At 52.9% G+C, this 16,968-nt stretch overlaps 1 long non-coding RNA gene and 1 other non-coding gene across 2 annotated transcripts; both read right to left on the reverse strand.

Moving 5' to 3' along the window:
* Positions 1–10,140: 10,140 nt before the first annotated feature.
* Positions 10,141–15,050, reverse strand: LOC144577795 (uncharacterized). Its single transcript, XR_013522411.1, has 3 exons — positions 14,005–15,050; positions 10,823–11,211; positions 10,141–10,569 (listed from the first exon to the last, which is right to left on the reverse strand). It is a non-coding gene; the product is annotated as an uncharacterized LOC144577795 (long non-coding RNA).
* Positions 15,051–16,864: 1,814 nt separating this feature from the next.
* On the reverse strand, positions 16,865–16,968 carry LOC118144721 (small nucleolar RNA U13). Its single transcript, XR_004729463.2, has one exon. It is a non-coding gene; the product is annotated as a small nucleolar RNA U13 (small nucleolar RNA).

Genomic DNA, 16,968 nt, shown 5'->3' on the forward strand with positions numbered 1-16,968 from the left:
CTGAACTTCTATTCGTGATGTGAAATTTCAAAGTTCGAATGGAGCTTTAAAACCTGTGTGTACGAAGCTGTTAGCGTCATGGAGCTAGGAGGAGGCCCCACAAGGAGAGCTGGGGAGGGGATTGGTGTCCATGGGGGTGACCTCAATGTCAGTCTCTGCCTGGAGAGCCAACCTGCGGATGTGCTGGCCAAGGGGCTGAAACCAGCTGCAGATGCAGAAATTGGCAGGTCAAGGGAGAGAGAGGAACTAGGCTGAGTAGGGGGAGGGGGTCTCTGAGCGGACGCGATGGAGGATGCACACACGTGGGGCAATGGGATTGCATTCTGGTGGAGCTGAGAGTGGGGCAGGAGGCAGAACCAGCAGCTGCTACAGCTGGGCCGAGACCTGGGGATGGGAAGGGCCTCTGTCCTCCCCGTTCAGAGGGGCCTCGTGTGGGCTTCCGTGTGAATGGGGAGGGGCTGCACAGCTGCAGGAGCAGGAGAGTGGCAGGGCCTGGGCTTCTCATGCTTCTGTCCATGTCCTTCTCAGCTTGTAGCTCAGCAGAGAGCAGGAGTGCATGGATTTGACGGCCTAGGGAACAGCTCAGCTCTTACTGAGCCTACAAAAAGGACAGAGCAGGGGTTGGCCAGGTGAATGAGGCTCAGGGCAGGGAGTGTGAAGAGGCCAGAAGATTCCCTGAGGAGGGGCCTGGTGGGCTGTGTTTCCTCCCAGAGGTGGCCAGTGCAGCAGATGCCAGGAGGGACCCTGGGCCCAGGGAGTCCTGTGACCTGTGTTTCTTCTGCTGTGCATCCATGCTGGGGGCTGAGGGGCAGCAGCAGAGAAGCAGGCCCTGATGCAGGCAGGAGCGAAGTGTGGGAAGAGTGTGAGGCTCTGCTGTCCCAGATGACCTTGGCCTCACCCCAAAGGGCACTGTTGATGCACTGGATTTCGGCCTCTTCCTCCTCCTCCTCCTCCTCCTCCTCCTCCTCCTCCAGGTTTTCAGAACCCCAGGGGAGAGGTGGTGATGGCATGGAGCAAGGCTCCCTTTCCCTGCGTGACAGCAGAGGAATCTTGAGTCTACAGAGCCCAGAAATGTGGGGTGGGAGGGAGCCTGCCCGGAGGTCAGTTTCTGCCCTGATATTGTATCCACTGCTTTTCACTCTGAGTCTTCCTCTTAGAAAGTTGTGAAGCTGCAGCGGGAGACCGAGGGTCCTCCACATTCAGTTGCTTTGAGGACCCAAGGGCTGCTGGGAGCTGGGTAAAACTCGCCCTCTCCTCCTCTTTAGCAGTGGGAAACCTCCCAGGCTCCTTATGAGCTGTAGTTAGCATTGCCGTTAGGGCAGGAGCCCATCCAGGAGGGCTGGGATGTCTTGTTGGATCGCACTTCTCACTTGTAGCCAGGGAGCTTTCTCTGCAGAGTGCCATGCAGTTGAAGAAACAAAGAGAGACCTCCATTGACCCTAAAGGGCTTAAATGGGGTCTGTGCACTCCCAGTGCCAGCAGGGACCCTTCTCTGATTGTCTGCGTCCCTGTCCTGCTCGGGTGTCCGGTTCTTGCTCTCCCTCAGGGCCCTCAACAGGATCCTCTCTGGGCAGGGACTCTTGGGCACACTGGGATGTTGTGGGTCCCAAAGGGGTGGCTTCCTGGTCCTGGGACCCACGGAGTCACTTTGCTCAGTGTACTGGCTGAGCTGCAGGACATCTCAGAATTGGGAACACACATCTCCACCTGTTCTGGTGATGACTTTTGCAGATGGAAGTCAGGACCTGCAGGAAGGATAACAGGGTCTGCAGAATGATGGAATATGGTCTTGAGATGTCTGTACAAGTCACACGGTATTGTCAGTCCCCGTGCAGGCACAGCTGGGACACCCACCAGCCATAAGAACTGGGGGGCTCGGTGAGAAGGCTCTAAGTAGCTGATTCCCGCCAAGCTGGCCCTGAACCCCCAGGGCAGCAGGTAGGGGCAAAGGGCAAAGCTTTTTCAGGTAGCTTCCCCTAGGAGCAGTGGGGTGAGCCTTCATCCTTGAACTAGAGAGCTGGGCTCTGAGCGTCTAGCTGCCAACTGGGCTATAGGTGAAGCATGCGCTGTTTCCTGCGTTTTCCCGGTCGTGCATCTTTGACCTCTGATGGATGAATGGGCATGCCTTACACATTTGCAAGGAACTGGCTCGGGCAGGCACCTGCTGGCAACCTCCAGGGGCAAAGGATGCTGGAGGAAGACGCACCAACGCCAATGACCCGGGAGGAACAGGGGAGACCAAATGCTGGGGATCCCAGCCCTGGATGCCTAGAGGTTCTCATCTCTTGTTGATGGTTTAGGGTGCTGGGCTCCAGGGAGACACACTTATTGGCAGAGCAGTGGCCCCTGTTTTCCCATGTCAACCTCTGGAAAGTCAGGACATGTCTAGGATGGGGACCCAGCACACAGAGGGTGAGCTGCTGGGGAGCAGTGTTCGTGACCTGGCAGCTGGGGCAGGAGGTGACAGCTTTGGGATCCGTGCTTGTCTGTCCTTTTGCCCTTACCCTGGGAACCCCGGAGGAGAGTGTGGCTAACAGAAGTGCAGGGACTACTCAGGTTCTGCTGGGGTGGCAGTCAGGGCAGGCAGGCACCCTGTGACCCTGCACTCCCACCCCTGGGCTATTTTACCGAGGAAACCCAAAACTCGGCTTCTCACAAAACCTGTACGTGAACACTTTCGCTGCTTTCTTCTCCTCTCCTAGATGAGGACTGAGGAGGTGATCCGGCTTGTCTTGGGTGTGTCCTCGTTCTCGTTGGGAATAATACTAAGTATGTCAATCATTTCACCAGCTGTTTACAAAGTGGAACATAAACTTTTTATTGACTCTAGCAATTGTACCCCTGGAAATTCTCCCAGAAGAAATAAAAACATATGTTCACAAAAGACTTGTTCATAAATCTCAGAACGATTATTCATAATAGCCAACAAACAGAAACAACTCAAGTGTCCATCAGCTGGTGAATGGGTAAACAAAATGTGGTGCATCTATGCTGTGGAGAACTACTCAGCAATCAAAAGGAGAAAAGACAATCCCTCCAGATGCACGCTAGGTGATGAGGGAATCTCGCACATTATGCTAAGTGAAGGAAGGGCTCCAAGACGGTGTATTACACGATGCCATTTATGTGAGATGTCTAGAAAAGGCACGTTTATGAAGACAAGCAGAGCCCTGGAGATTTTTCTCAGTCAGCAACCTGTGCTCAATGCAGCAGCTGCAGGATTTGCACGGTCCTTAGTCACTCAGGGCAGGGTCTACACAAAGCGGCGGTGATGCAGTTGTGAGGCTCAGGCTTTCATCCATGACACGAGGCTACACCATGAGGTGCATGAGAATCTCGCACCTTGCCCTCCCTCCTCCACCCCGACACACACACACACACATATGCACACGTACACGCACACACCCTTCTGTGCTATCTACCTTTGGATTTGTCTTCAGGGAAACCAAAAGACAAAACTAGCCACATCTTGTTCACAGCTGCAGAGGGATATTTGGCAACTTGGGGAAATTTCACATCCGTATTTTAAGTATTTCTATCGCTAGATGCTTTATGTAGTATCTTGGAATCCCTGGATATTTGCAACCTGGTTCTCCATGAAGTCAAAGCCCTTTTGAAAATTCTCTTTGACAAAGTCTACATATCCCAAAATACACATTTGATTTCAAAATCACTTTTTCTTTTATTGTGAAGATGAATTGAACAACTTTAAAAAGCACAGTCAATCACAGGTAAATGAAATATTCAAACATTGTATTGCACAATTTTAGATATAAGAATATTTCCAATCCAAACTGAGAGGCACTGCTGGATGCCACGGCTCAGGCAGGAGACGAGCAGGACTCACTTTCCAAGCACCTGTCACACAGGCCCTGCTGATCAAAACAAGATGTAGTGAAGAAGCCAAGGGAACCAGCTAGGGCTAGGAATTCTAATGCATTCCCTTGAGGCACTCCCCCCAGGGCTATGAAATGTTACCAGTGCTAAGGTCACGCCCTGGATGTTACCTTCCACCGTTTTGGGAACTCCTGCCCCTTTTCCAGAAAGTCATGAATAGCCCACCCCTTAATTAGCATATAATTAGGAGTAGGTATAAATTCAGCCAGCCATCCCTCCACTGGTGCTTCACGCCTCTGGACAGCCCTGTTCTCTGTGGAGCAGCCATTTTGGGCGACACTTGTTCACCAAGACATGCCTTCATTCACTGTTGGCTCCCTCTTGTCTCTTGAGCAGAGCCAGTTCTCGAGCTCACCTGCATCAAGACCGTTAGATCCCGCCCTGGACACTGAACCAAGGACCCTCTTCACTCCTCGTCCAAAGCCCCAACCCCACAGCTGCTGCAGGGAGACACTGATGCCTGGAGGAGGCGCTTGGCCCAAGAGAAGGGCCCAAATCCCGACTCAACTCCCGGGTTTACATTTCAATCCCTGACCCAAAATGCCATGACGTTCCCCAAATGAAGCCCTCCTGAAGGCATGGGGTCCACATTTGTGTCTGTCTGCCCCCACGGTGACTCTGTGGCTGCCCTGTGAAGACACTCCCGTGGGGTAGGGTGACTGCCCTGAATGACCAGTAGCCTCCTTGACTCCGAACCAACTCGGAATGCGGGACGTCCCCCACCAGCTGCCCACGCAGCCGTTGGAATGCAAATCAGATTCACCTTCAATTGACCAAACCGGCCTCCTGGGCAGTTCAGATTCTTTGATTGAAAACTTGGCCTGCTGGGCTGATGCTTGGGCAGCTCGAGGACTGAAGCCTGCAAGATGCCAGGATCTCAGTGCCTGTTGATCAGAGCAGCTGCCCCTGAAGCCTGCAAGATGCCAGGATCTCAGTGCCTGTTGATCAGAGCAGCTGCCCCAGCGGACTGGACTGAGGCCTGGCTGAGAAGAAACAGTGGCTGCCCCAGCTCTGACTGGGCACCTTCCTGCTCCTGTCCTTCCTCACCAAGACTCAGGCCCGGCTGCGCAAACCACAATAAAGACCCCAATCTCCTGATGGCTTCAGGTCCATGACGCCCTTAGTGGAGGAGCTGGCAAGGGTGACGTCCGAGGCTCCATGCTGTTGCCAGATGCCGAATGGGATGCTCTGGGAATGGCCAGGAGGTTTTGTTGAGCCCGGATCACCTTTCTGGTGTATTCTAAATTTGAATCTTTCGTGATGTCTTCTTGTAGCCACAAGCCATGAGCTTGGGAAAAATACATTGAAAGTAGCGCCCCCTGTGGAGACGGTGCGGGCAGGCGACCACGGGCAGGTGTTCATCTTTCCCAGGTGACACTCGTGCCCAGCAGCTGCCTAGGGGAGCCACCGAGTCATAGCTGGGCTTAGGAGGACAGGTGCTGGGGTGCTGTGAGCTCTTTATATCAACACCGGGCTGATCCTGGGAACTTTCCTCTAATGAGACAATTCAGAAGGCAGCTGAGCTCACTGACCGAGAGCAAGGGGCAGGTGCCTGATGGCCTGAGCTCAGATGCGACCTAGAGGCAGACCCAGATGAAGCCAGAATCCAAATAACTGCCACTTCATTAGGGCTGTAGTCATGCTCAGATCCGAAATGTCTGGGGAATGAGAGACAAGCAGCAGTGGTTCCTGCAGAGATGCCACCAGAGTCATGAGTCACTTTCCAGGCTTTACATGGGCAAGATGCCTTCCAGCTCCTCGAGAGCAGCTGCCGCCATCCCTCTGACCCTCACAGGGGCCCCGTGAAGTGGGCAGAGCAGGGCTGGGACCCACAGTTTACAGCTGAGGACACTAAAACTGAGAAGCCTAAGTGACTTCCCCAGAGTCACAATACTGAGGAGGGCTGTGGCAGAGCCAGGGATGTAGTTAGGTCCCTGGAGAAGGAGATCCCTGAAGCCCAGAGGCCTCTCGATCACGCCCTGGGCGCCGGAACCAGGTCTTCCCTCACCCATATCCCAAATCCTCGTGTTCCAGGAATGCTTTGAGGAGAGCTCCTCTCGTGGGTGGTCCCTGACCCAGGCTCCTGCTTCTGTTTTAATCCTTGACCGAAAATCTGACCAAGGTGACCTCAAACAAAGAGAAGGATCAGGGTCCAAACCACGCCCCTCCTGCCCCAGCACCTTCACACCAGGAGCCGCCTCAAGGTGAGGTTTCCGGTGCTCCGGCGACCACCCTGAATGATTAGTGGCCTGCTTGACCCCTCACTGGCTCAGAGCTCAGGATTCCCGAGCCAGCCACACCCATGGGACCAGAACCTCTCAAAGAATTAGCTTCACTGTAACTGACAAACTCTTATGACCAGTGAAGGTGAATACCTGGGAGGAGGCCCCTGGGCTGCTGCTCCGGTGGCTCAGTGAGTGAAGCCTCCCAGCACCTGCTTTCCTCTCATTCATGGACTGGAGATCTGAGCATGTGTCTCAGCAGCCCAGACTCAGGCCTGGCTGAAAAGAGGCAGTGTCTCCTCCAGCACACAGTAGGCGCCTCCCTGCCCGAGTCCCTCTTCACCAAGACTCAGTCTCCACAATCTTCTCCCTCCCTAGACCCTGCCGTGTCAGGGCAGGGTCCATCTCCTCTTAGAGGGCTCTGTTCATCGCTACAGCCTGAAGACCCCACCCCAGGATCCTCTGTGAGGACCACCCAGGGCCTCCGTCACTCTGTTGCCAAATGTGTATTCCACGAGCCCGATGGCATCTCCTATCTCACCACTCTCCAGGCTGCAGCAAAACGGCCAGCGGTCCTGTCCTCCTCAGCCCCATGCAAACCTCGGCAGGAGAGTTCACTTACTTTCCTTCCAAGCATCTCAGAATCGAGACTGCTGAAGATTGCCGTCACATTCGGACACATCCTCTCCAGAGCCTTTGGCCTGACGTTCCCCTTCCCTGCAGTGTCTGTTTCTAGGGTGGGGTCTAGTGTCTCCTGATCTGATGAGGCAGCTGGATGAGTCCCCACATCTCATCTCTGGAAGAGCATGTAGGAGACTGGCATTGTTTCCACCTTAAACATTTGGTAGAAATTAGAGGAAATTAACTTGTGCCGGTAGTTGCCTTTGTGTCAAAAGAGGCTTTTTCTGCTCTATTTCGTTGTGAAATGGGTGCTTATTCTGCCTATGGTGTGGTGCACAAATGGGAAGCTACAGCCTGGTTGCTCATTCTTTAGAGCCACGTGTCTCCCCAACCCCCAGTTCAACATACACAACGTCCCCAGCACCCTGGCAGCCTGCTGTGCGTGGGGAGGAGAATCACACCCAACGCCAGGTTTGCAGAAAGAAACCAGTGACTCCGCGTATGTTCAGAGCACAAGACTACACTTAATTAGCACAGAAGGAGTGGGGAATTACCCTCGGAAAGTGCGGGGTAGAGCGGGAGAGCCTGGGGAATCCCACAGAGGCTCTGGGCACTTTCCATTAGAAAGTCTGAGGGCAGGGCCAGGAAGCTGAGAGAAACTTCTCAGGAGCACTGGGCTCCACAGTCGGAAACATGACCGCAGCACGAAGCATAGAGCTCAGAGGAGCTCATCAAGGCCTCTCTGTTTAAGCTGTTTTCACAGATTTATCTATTTTTATACAGAAAATATTTATAAAATATGACTAATTGTAAGGAAAGCCACTTGCATTAAAAATAAACAGTTAAAAAAAACTTCTAAACACAATCCCATATCTGTGATATTGAAAAATTAACCGCCGCTAAATGAGGCGAGGAGGCCTCCTGTCTGTCTCCGTCTCCCTGAAACCTGTCGTGCTGCAGGTCTTCTCTGGGCATGGGGGGGTCTGCACATCAGGGCCTGCCTGGGTGTCGGGACAGGATCTGCCACACAGACCCGGGCGCAGGGTCACTGGAAGGCACAGGGAGAGAGGAGGAGGGCTCGCTGGTCTGGGTGAGCAGGACCCAGAAAGAAGCCCCTCAGGCCCTGGAAGGTGACATGGCCTGACGACCCCCGGCTCAGGTCCACAGGGCACTGAGGCCTGGTTGCTGCTCTCTGCTGTGGGTGCTGCCTGTCCACAGGCCTCGTCCACGGTTAACTCACCTTCACTGCTCTTAAGCGTTTATCAGTTACAGGGAAGCGAATTCCTTGTGAGGCTCTGTCCTATGAGTCTGTCTCCCTAAATGTCTTGCGGAAGCGAATTAATGTAGATGTTCAACTGGGTAGCCTTTGGGAATCTGGTGTGTGGATTGTTGAAAAGGATTCTCTCCTCTGCGGCTGTTGAGTTCCCCTTAAGAGAAGCTGCTCCAGTGTTTTCTGGGATGGACTGCACTGATTTAGTGGTCAGGGCAGTAAGAAAGTGCGAGGAGCATTGGGCCGTGTGCACGTCCTGCCGGCCCCTCTTCGTGCGGCCCCTCCATGCTCACTCCCTCTCTTTTCTTCCACCTTTGTGTCCTCTGTGTCCTCTCCTGCAGGGAGAATGGAACACTGTCCTGACTTCTGGAAGAGAAGAACTGCGCATGTCCAGAGCCCCCAGGGCAGAAAACGCCCTGTGAGGGGGTGTCCAGGACAGACCCAGACTTTCCTTCCTCCCCCAGCCCAGCTCCCTGCCTGGAGCCCTTGGGGCTGCTCAGCAGGAGTCAGTGCTGCAGCCTGGGGTCAGCACCCAGGACAGGGCCAAGGCAGTGAAAGGAGGGCTGGGGCTTCATCCCCAGTGCAGACCCAGGACCTCAGCTGCCTGGGTGGGACCAGGTCCTTCAGGAGGATGGGCCTAAAATATGCAAGAGGGAATGGCGCGGGGCTCCAAAGAGAAGCTCCTGACAAAGAAAAGGGGGATGGAAAGGAAAGGGAGGGTGAAAGGAAGATGAGACAGGAACTGAATGACAGGCATGCCGCTGCCTCCACTCTCAGATTCCTTGCAATTTGCCACATTCCCGGCTGCATGTCCTCCGGCAGGAAGCGCAACGGGGTGGCCTTGGGAAAGAAAGGAGGAAGTTAGAGTGCAGGTGGGAACCAGGTTCCTGCTGCTCCTGGGATGATGGAGCCCAGCCCCAGGAGCCTCTTGGTCCCCATCTCCAACACTTTTCCAGTCACCACATTCCATAACTGTGACCAGGAAGGGTCGCCTGGGCCATCCTGTGTCTCCGAGAGTTGGCCACCATCTCCGTAACTTTCTGTGCATCACATGGACTTCCCTCTGCCCTCCCCACTTTAGGGCCTGTTTCATTCTCCATGATAACACCCATTTCCTGTCCCCTCCTCACCTTCCACCATTCCTATCGTCCTCCAACCCCTGATGCAGTCACCGTGGGCATACTGCCACCACCTCCAATTAATTGATCAGTTGACTGAACTGAGCAGCCCAGGGCTCCCCTCCCGCCATCCTGCAGTTATGTGGGGTCCTATGGGAGAGGATTACATCAGACTCACTATGCCAAGTGAGGTTTCTACTTTTGGTATAACTTTGGGGGCCTTCAGAGACATTGGATCTTCATGGCAGTTCCAGAGCCCATGAGAGGATAAACATGAGTTTGAGGTCATGTAACTTGTGGAAATAACCTTAGTCTGCAAGTGAGGCAGCCAGGGACGCGATAACAGGCAGGATCTGGCTACATACAGAGAGGGGACGGGTCAGGGTTTGCACCAAGCTGCGGGTGGGAGAATGGGGTGGGAACCTGGTGCCCGGCAGGGCAGAAGACAGAGAAGAGGCTGGAGTGTGGGCAGCAGGGCAGTGCTGTCTGGTCAGGGCAGTGGGCGTGAGAGTGCAGAGAGCCCTTTCCCTGCTGCCAGGGACTCTGTCCCGGGCCTGGAGGATTCCAGGGATGAAGTCACTGAGACTGTGATACTCAGCATGGGCAGGAAGCCCAGCTCCCTTCACACATCCTCTCAAATGGAGAAGGTCTCCAGGGGCAGCTGGACTGGGGCCTCTCAAATCAAAGTAAATTCAGCTTTTGTTCCTCATCCCAGGATGTGGCATTTGGGTGACACCTGGGGACTGAAACGTGCTGAGGGCTGTGTTTCCTGTTGCGTCTCCAGGATGCAGGACATTTGCGGTGATCCCAGAGGAGGATTCCTTACCTCGTCCAGCCCAGGGAACAAACAGCCTTTCCACCAGGAACAGACAGTGAGGCAGACCAGGAAGCAGCGGCCAGGGTCCTGAAAGCAAGGAGGGGGAGGGCCGGCTTCTCACCCCGCCTGCACTGGCTAGAGGAGGTTTGGTTCCCGGATCCCGTGGTGCCTGCGAGAGAGTTGGGCACACGGTTTGCATCCCCTGCTGGTCGCTGCCCAAAACCTGGGACAAAATCTGCTGTGTACATTTCCCAAGAGGTGCTGCACACATCACCAAAGGCTTTGAAGATTGGCTGAGGCAAAGGCAGGGAAGAAGTGGTTTGCTGGGAAAGATTGTTTTAAATACCGCAGAGGGAAAAAATGATCACAGACACTGCACACTCAAAGACCAGAGGATCCAACCTCTCCCTGCTGGGTCAGGAGAGACAAGGACAAAGCCGCCTTCCACACACACCTCCTTTCTCTTTCTGATTTCATGTCCCACTTGCTTCGTCTCTGAAGCCGCAGGCCGACCCCGACTGCTGCAGGCACCCTCTTCTATCGGGTCCCCCCTTGGGTTGTTCCAAACCCGGAGTGTCACCTTCTTCACTGCTTGTGTCATGTCTTCTGTTGACCATGAAGTCTCTAGAGAAAAGAAAGTGAGAAGAAAAAGACTCCAGAGAAAGGCTCATCCATCCTCCTCCTCCAGCCGCCCTGGACCGCCCAGGACTGCCCTGCTGTCTCTTGGGCTGTTCAACCCTCCTTTGCTTCTGTGGAGTCTGGAATCTCCAACAAGACGCTGTTGACACATGCAAACCTCAGGAGAGGGGACCCCTTCGTCTTCCCACTTCCCCGTTTCCACTAGGTCATTAGAGCTCTCATTTCCATTCTCATTCACCTGAAATTCCAGCTCTGATGCACGGGTTTCGTAGTTAGATGAGTTCAATGCACAGTCCCCGTGCCATGCTCTGAGCAGAGTCCCAACGGTGTGTTTTGTGGATGCAAATTATCTTGCTCTGTCTTGAATGTGGTGGCAGGTGGCACCAAGTCTGTGGGGCACGGGAAATGTGGCCAGTGTGACTGGGGAGTGGAATGTCTCATTCTATTTGGATGAACTGCCCTCACGAATGAACTGGTTATACACAGCACCGCCAGGCCGGGACTCCCATGCTGGATGGTGCAGCTCTAGAGATACACAGATGAGGAAGACGTGACTCCCTTCCTGCGTGTTTCCTTGCAGAGTTGTTGGATGCTCTGATGCAATCATTCGTGTGTGATTTCTGAGGGCTTTTGAAAGGAAATCGCATATGGTTAGGACCTGCAGAAGGACCAGACACTGTGAGTTGTGGGGACTTAACAGTGAGGACAGTGCCTTGGCCCAGAGGGACCCCGTGGTGTAGGCGGTGCGCTTGCACTCAGAAGGATGAAACCGACTCTGTCTAGACAGGATCAGAGCAGAGGGAGCCCACGAACAGGGAGAGCTCTGTCTGCAGGAGCCCCCCCTCACCACCCCTGACTTGATTGGAACTCTGGGAAGACACCTCGCCCAGTGGGAGGGTCCAACAGGTGGGACAGGGTGAGGAGGGAACTTTTGCCCACTGGAGCTAGAGCCCAGCCCAGGGCTGCGTTCATGAGACCCTCATGGGGCCTAAGACAGGCTGCCCAGGGCTGAGGGCTGTGAGGAGAGGGGATGCCGAGGTCACAGTTCCTGCCCTTGCACTGAAAAGCTGTGGCCAGAATGCGGCTCCCCAGGAGGGGGAGGACTCAGAGTTTGGGCCTGAGAACTCCGAGATCCTTTTGGAGAAACTCTCAAACCCATGTCCTCTGTGCCGTGAAACGGAGGAGCAAGGAAGGCTGGCTCAGGGATCGGCCTCCCGGACTTTGCTGAGCTCGCCTGGGACCGGAGCTGGTGCCCTCACTTTTGCCGGGCAGCTTCCCTGGCCGGGGGCCACACTACCTTCAGTTTCAACACATTTCTGAGCCAGGCCACCTTTGGCTAGTGCCGTCTACAGAAGCACGCTTGACAGGAAACTTCCAGAAGCACGTGGAAGATGGAAACTGGTTTCTGCCCAGCCCCACAAGGATCAGGCCTGGGCGCCTCTCTGTGTCAGGCCTCACCTTGAGTCTATCCCTGCTGAACTATGTCCCCCGCCAGTCTGGCTCAGAATATCGGAAATGGGATTCCTGCTCTGTCTGTGGCCAGCTTCCAGGATGGGAAAGGTCTGCGTTGTCACAACCTGATGAAGACCCCAGTCCTCAGCTCCTGTCTCAGAGATTCATCAGGAAGGAACCCGTCTCTTGAGAAAAGGCAGAGGTGTCCATGCGGGGCTCACTGCAGCCAGGACAGTCCGCCCTGCTCTTTCCCACTCAGAAGGAGCAGGAAAATCGCTGGACTCTGGGGATGATGACATAATGAGCCTCCTGACATTAAAACCCTGGAAGCCATCCTCCCCCATCCTCGTTCTCTCCGCGCCCGGGTGCTCTTGGGACTTCCTTCTCCCCCTCTATATCTTCTGCCTCTCAAGGTCCAGCCTGGGGCCCCAGCCCTGCCTTCTCCCGTGAGTCCACTGAGCGGCCGCCTCTGGGTTCCTCAGCCCTTGGTCTTGTAGTCGCTCCTTTTAGCATTGAATTCCTCACCCTGGGTTTTCTCTCAAGCACCACTGGGCCGCTGTGTTCTAGAGAGTGAGAAACGTCCAGGGCAATCTTCTTATGAGAAGCCTGTTTCTGGAGAAAAAGTGACTCTTTTCTAATGGTGAGTCTCATCTTTTTGTTTTGTGGAAAAACAATATGAAGAGCTCAATTGCAGGGTCACGGAATTCTATGAAATCGAAAGCATTTCACGTGGTGTTTATAATCCACATGTTCCGCAACCCGTCATATGCCTCATTTCTCATCTACATTTTCTTAAGCAAGAATTCTGTTTTCTTCCAAAGGACCTCGAAAGGCAGCAGAAACCTGTATCACCCACGAGGTTAGGCGGGGAATTGGGTGAAGTTTCTTTTGGTCATGACACTGAATAAATCTTTCCCAGCCTTGCAATGCACGACCTATCGTGTCTTCCTCCTAGGAAGAGGGCCACGTGCTTGCCTGATGCTCAGTCCCTGAAGATGCCCCTCTTCTCATTTTACAGAGCACATCTTGCCCACCATGCAGAAGCCGTGGCTGGCAGAGGCGGTGAAGGGAGTCAGGCTTTCCACATTCTTGGGTACCTTCTCTCCAGTGAATCATGACACTCTAGTACAGAAGGTTGGAGTGAAGTTTCCATGACTCTTTCCATGGAGCATCCTCCTTTCTCAGATTCCTATCAGAACTGGCTGGGAGGTGGCTACAGATTCCTGGGAAATTTCAGTGGGGAGGGGGTGCGGTCCCAGGAACCCAAGGCAGGAGGCTGCTGCTGTCCCTGGTCCTGGCCTTGCTGACACTGGTGGGTGTTAGAAGGGCCTGGGCAGATGAAAAGAAGTTCCCACTGAAGCCAACATGAGGCCTTGCCAAGAAAGGCTGGGAAGAGAGGGTAGCCACCACGGGGTGACCTCAAAGTCAGACGCTGGCCGTGAATAAATATCGCTGAGTGGGATAAGACCCTCTAAAAAAGCTGCCTGCTCTATGATTCCAGGCATAGACAGTTCTGGAAAAGGAAACTGTAGAGACAGTGAACAGGACCGTTGTTGCCAGGGCATCCGGAGACGGGTAAGGGGATTGGCAGGGGAAGCACAGGGAGAGGTTGGGACGTGCAGCTCCTTCGTCTGGGGAGTGAGAGGCATTCAGAGTTTGTCACAACCCATAGATGGTACAACACGCTGAGCCTCAAAGCAGGCTCCTGACGTCAGTTGGTAGGAATGTAGCAATACTGGTGTAATTGCTGTTACCTGTGAACTACACCGCTGAAAAAAGGGGTTCAGAAAAGAAGTGTGGACAAAGGGTCTGAGAGCTTTCTGTACTGTCTCTTCCAGTTTTATGTTAATTTCAAAGTGTTCTACACAGTGACTAATTTTGTCAGGGATGGCAACATTGTTTCAGGAAGAGGTTTATCTGCTGTAAGCATTAGATTGAGATGTTGCTTTCTCGTTAAAGGGTACCTACCTTTACACTGTAAAAACATCGTCACTTCTCTAGTTGTAGGAATAGCAATGACTTCCATTTAAATGCACGCAGATGAACTGAAAGAAGACTAAAGCATAACGGTGTTAGAGTTCTGACTTCAATACGGGGCACTGAACCCACTAGAATCGTGGTGATTGAATGAACTTCACTGACTTCCCACAGGACCTTCAATGGATGGTGTTCTGGGAGGACCTCAGCTGTGTGGCCGGTTGTGGGTTTTTCTGACCCACTGCATGAGGCCAGGATAGACGGTGCCGACTCCTCGGGAACTACTGTCAGATCCTGGTGGCCACACCTCCCAAATGTATGACGATAGAGACAGCTGCTGACATCCTGTTGGCAGGATTTATACAGAGGTTCATACCGATTGATTCGCACTTGAAGCCTTTTGATTCTCTTGGCATCTTGCAAGGCGTGGCTGAGCCCAGAGAAGAGCTCATCTCAGACGATGTTTCACACTCGCCTGCATGGGGAGCGTTAGATTGAGATGGGGCTTTCTGTGCAAACTGTCCCAGCTTTATCCTTCTACTCTAGTTGTAAGACTCACGATTCCCTTGATAATTTCAAATTGCACAGATGAACTCAAAGAAGACCACAGCATAACAGTGTTAGAGTTTTGCCTTAAATATGAGACGCTGAACCAACCAGAATCATGATGACTGAATGAGCTGAACTGGTTTTCCACAGTACCTTCCACTGATGAATTTTCCAGCTGCACAGAATGCTGTGGCCAGCTGTGGACTTTTCTGACCCACTCCGTTGGTCCAGCAATAGAATTCCCTGTGCTGAGTTTTCAGGTACCACTGTCAGATCCTGGATGCAACGTGCTTTCAAGTGCATTACAAGAAAGAGCACTGGTGATGTCTGGCTGGCAGAATTCCGTAGGGGAATTCTTCCTAGTTTATTCACGGTTCAAACTTTGAAAAACTGTTTGAGCAACTCCACGGGAAGCACCTGAACCTGAGTTGGGCTCTGGGAAGAGCTTGAAGTTTGGGTTGCACTTAGAGCCCAACAGCCTGATGTGTGGGCAAACATGTGCTCTTCTATGAGGTCATAGAGAGAGCTAGCATGTCCTAGTGAGCAAGAGCACAGCGCCTGGAGCCTCCCCTGCTGGGTTCAAATCCTACTGAGGAGCTCTAGGTACCGGCATGTTCTATAGACCTCTCTATGCCTTGGTGTGCCCAGTTCTGAGAGGGTCAAACATGAATAGGGTCTTTGTTATGCTTTAAGGCTCAAAATGATTGTGTTCAGGTAAAGCCTTATGTAGACTGGTTCCTTCTCAGCACGCTAAAGTATTCACTCATTAAATGTCCCACAGAACAAGCCAGACTCTTGGCAGAGGTCGGACGCAGACAGGGAGCTTGCATGGCTTCAGGAAAGTGAAAGATAGAGACTCACTTCATTCTTTACGTGGGGTGATCCTTTCCTGCTTTTGGCACTTACCTGGGCAGTTTGTATGTGGCTCAAACCTGTAACATCTTGGAAGATGTGGCTGATCACAGAGAACCTCAAATTGTATCACAGCCTCCCTCCTCTAGGTTTTCATCCCTGACCCAACATATGACAGTTTCCTCCTAACCCAGCCTCAGTGAAGGTCAAGCTCAATGGTGTGCGCTCCTCCCCCAGCATCTTCACACTGTGGGCGGCCTCATGCTGAGTCTTCCTGGCCAGTTGACTACTCCAAGTGCCCATGGGCAGCCTGGCTCCTAAGCTGGCTCAGGACGCAAGATAGTCAAACCAACGGCCACAGGATGGCTAGGCCAGGAATGAACTTCCCTTCCACTGACACAGCCTGGATGAACATGAATGGAATGAACTGGGGATGGGGGCATCTGGCAGGTGCTTCAGTGGATGAATGAGTGGAGAGAGTGACCCCCACTGTCTCACTGACTACACTTTCCAAAGCAGTGTGGTCAGGGTGAACTCAGGCCTGCCTAAGAAAGGGCAGGGGCTGCCCCTGCACAGAGCGGGCACCTTCCTGCTCACATCCTTCCTCACCAAGTCTCAGTTTCTACAAACTCCTCATGCCTGCCTAGACCCTGCAGGGTTGGGGAAATCTCTCTCCATATTGTGGAGGAAAAACCCATTATATCTATGTTTCAAGATCATAGTTTTACAGTTTTGTCAACCTTAAGGAGAAATCTTCCTCATCCATTCCATGTGTAGGGGAAGGATTCCCTAATCAATCGGACTTTGGTTCTGTGTTTGTGGGTCATGGGCTGAAGCGCCATATTTGGCCAGCTTTGGGAATCACAGTACACCTGTGTCTCAGGCGAGCGTGGGAATAGTATTAAAATGGGTGCCCTAGTTGGAACCAGTGATGGAATTGGGAAGCAGATGTTCCCTATTTGCAAAGAGAGTGGAGGAAGTGCTGTCATCTGAGGACAACCCAAACAATGCACACCCGGAGAGGGCCTCCAACATTTTCCATCTTTCCCATTTCTCCAAGATGGGAAATCGTGGAGGACGCTATGTTCAACTCTCTCAAATTGCCAACTGCTAATGTGAACTCTTCCACTCGCAGGGTGACGGGAGGAATAAAAGGCAATATGCCAATCAGCACACGGCCTTGGTGACAGGTCACCACGGGATTATCAAATACACAACACAGCCTCACTCCAGGTTTGCATCATTGCTGTCCAGACGTGTCTATTTTTGCATGTACAAGGGTGTGATTTCTGAGCACCTGTTTTGTTTCAAAACAAAATCACTTCCTCCACATTATGATATTCTGTTAAAAAACGTTAGAGGAGTAAAGGGACCGGCGCCATCTATGTAGTTGAGAGTGTGGACACACAAAGTGAGCATTTGAGAATAGGAAGTTTCTTCTATTTTTTATTGTTAGATGGGAAGTGTATTGATGTCGTAAGAACACTTGGAGAAGGCACATCTCACCCCTGCCCGTCAACATGCAATCATCACGGAGAGGAACTACAGAAGGAT

The sequence above is a fragment of the Callithrix jacchus genome, chromosome 9 (assembly GCF_049354715.1).
Source record: "Callithrix jacchus isolate 240 chromosome 9, calJac240_pri, whole genome shotgun sequence".
Lineage (NCBI taxonomy): Eukaryota > Metazoa > Chordata > Mammalia > Primates > Cebidae > Callithrix > Callithrix jacchus.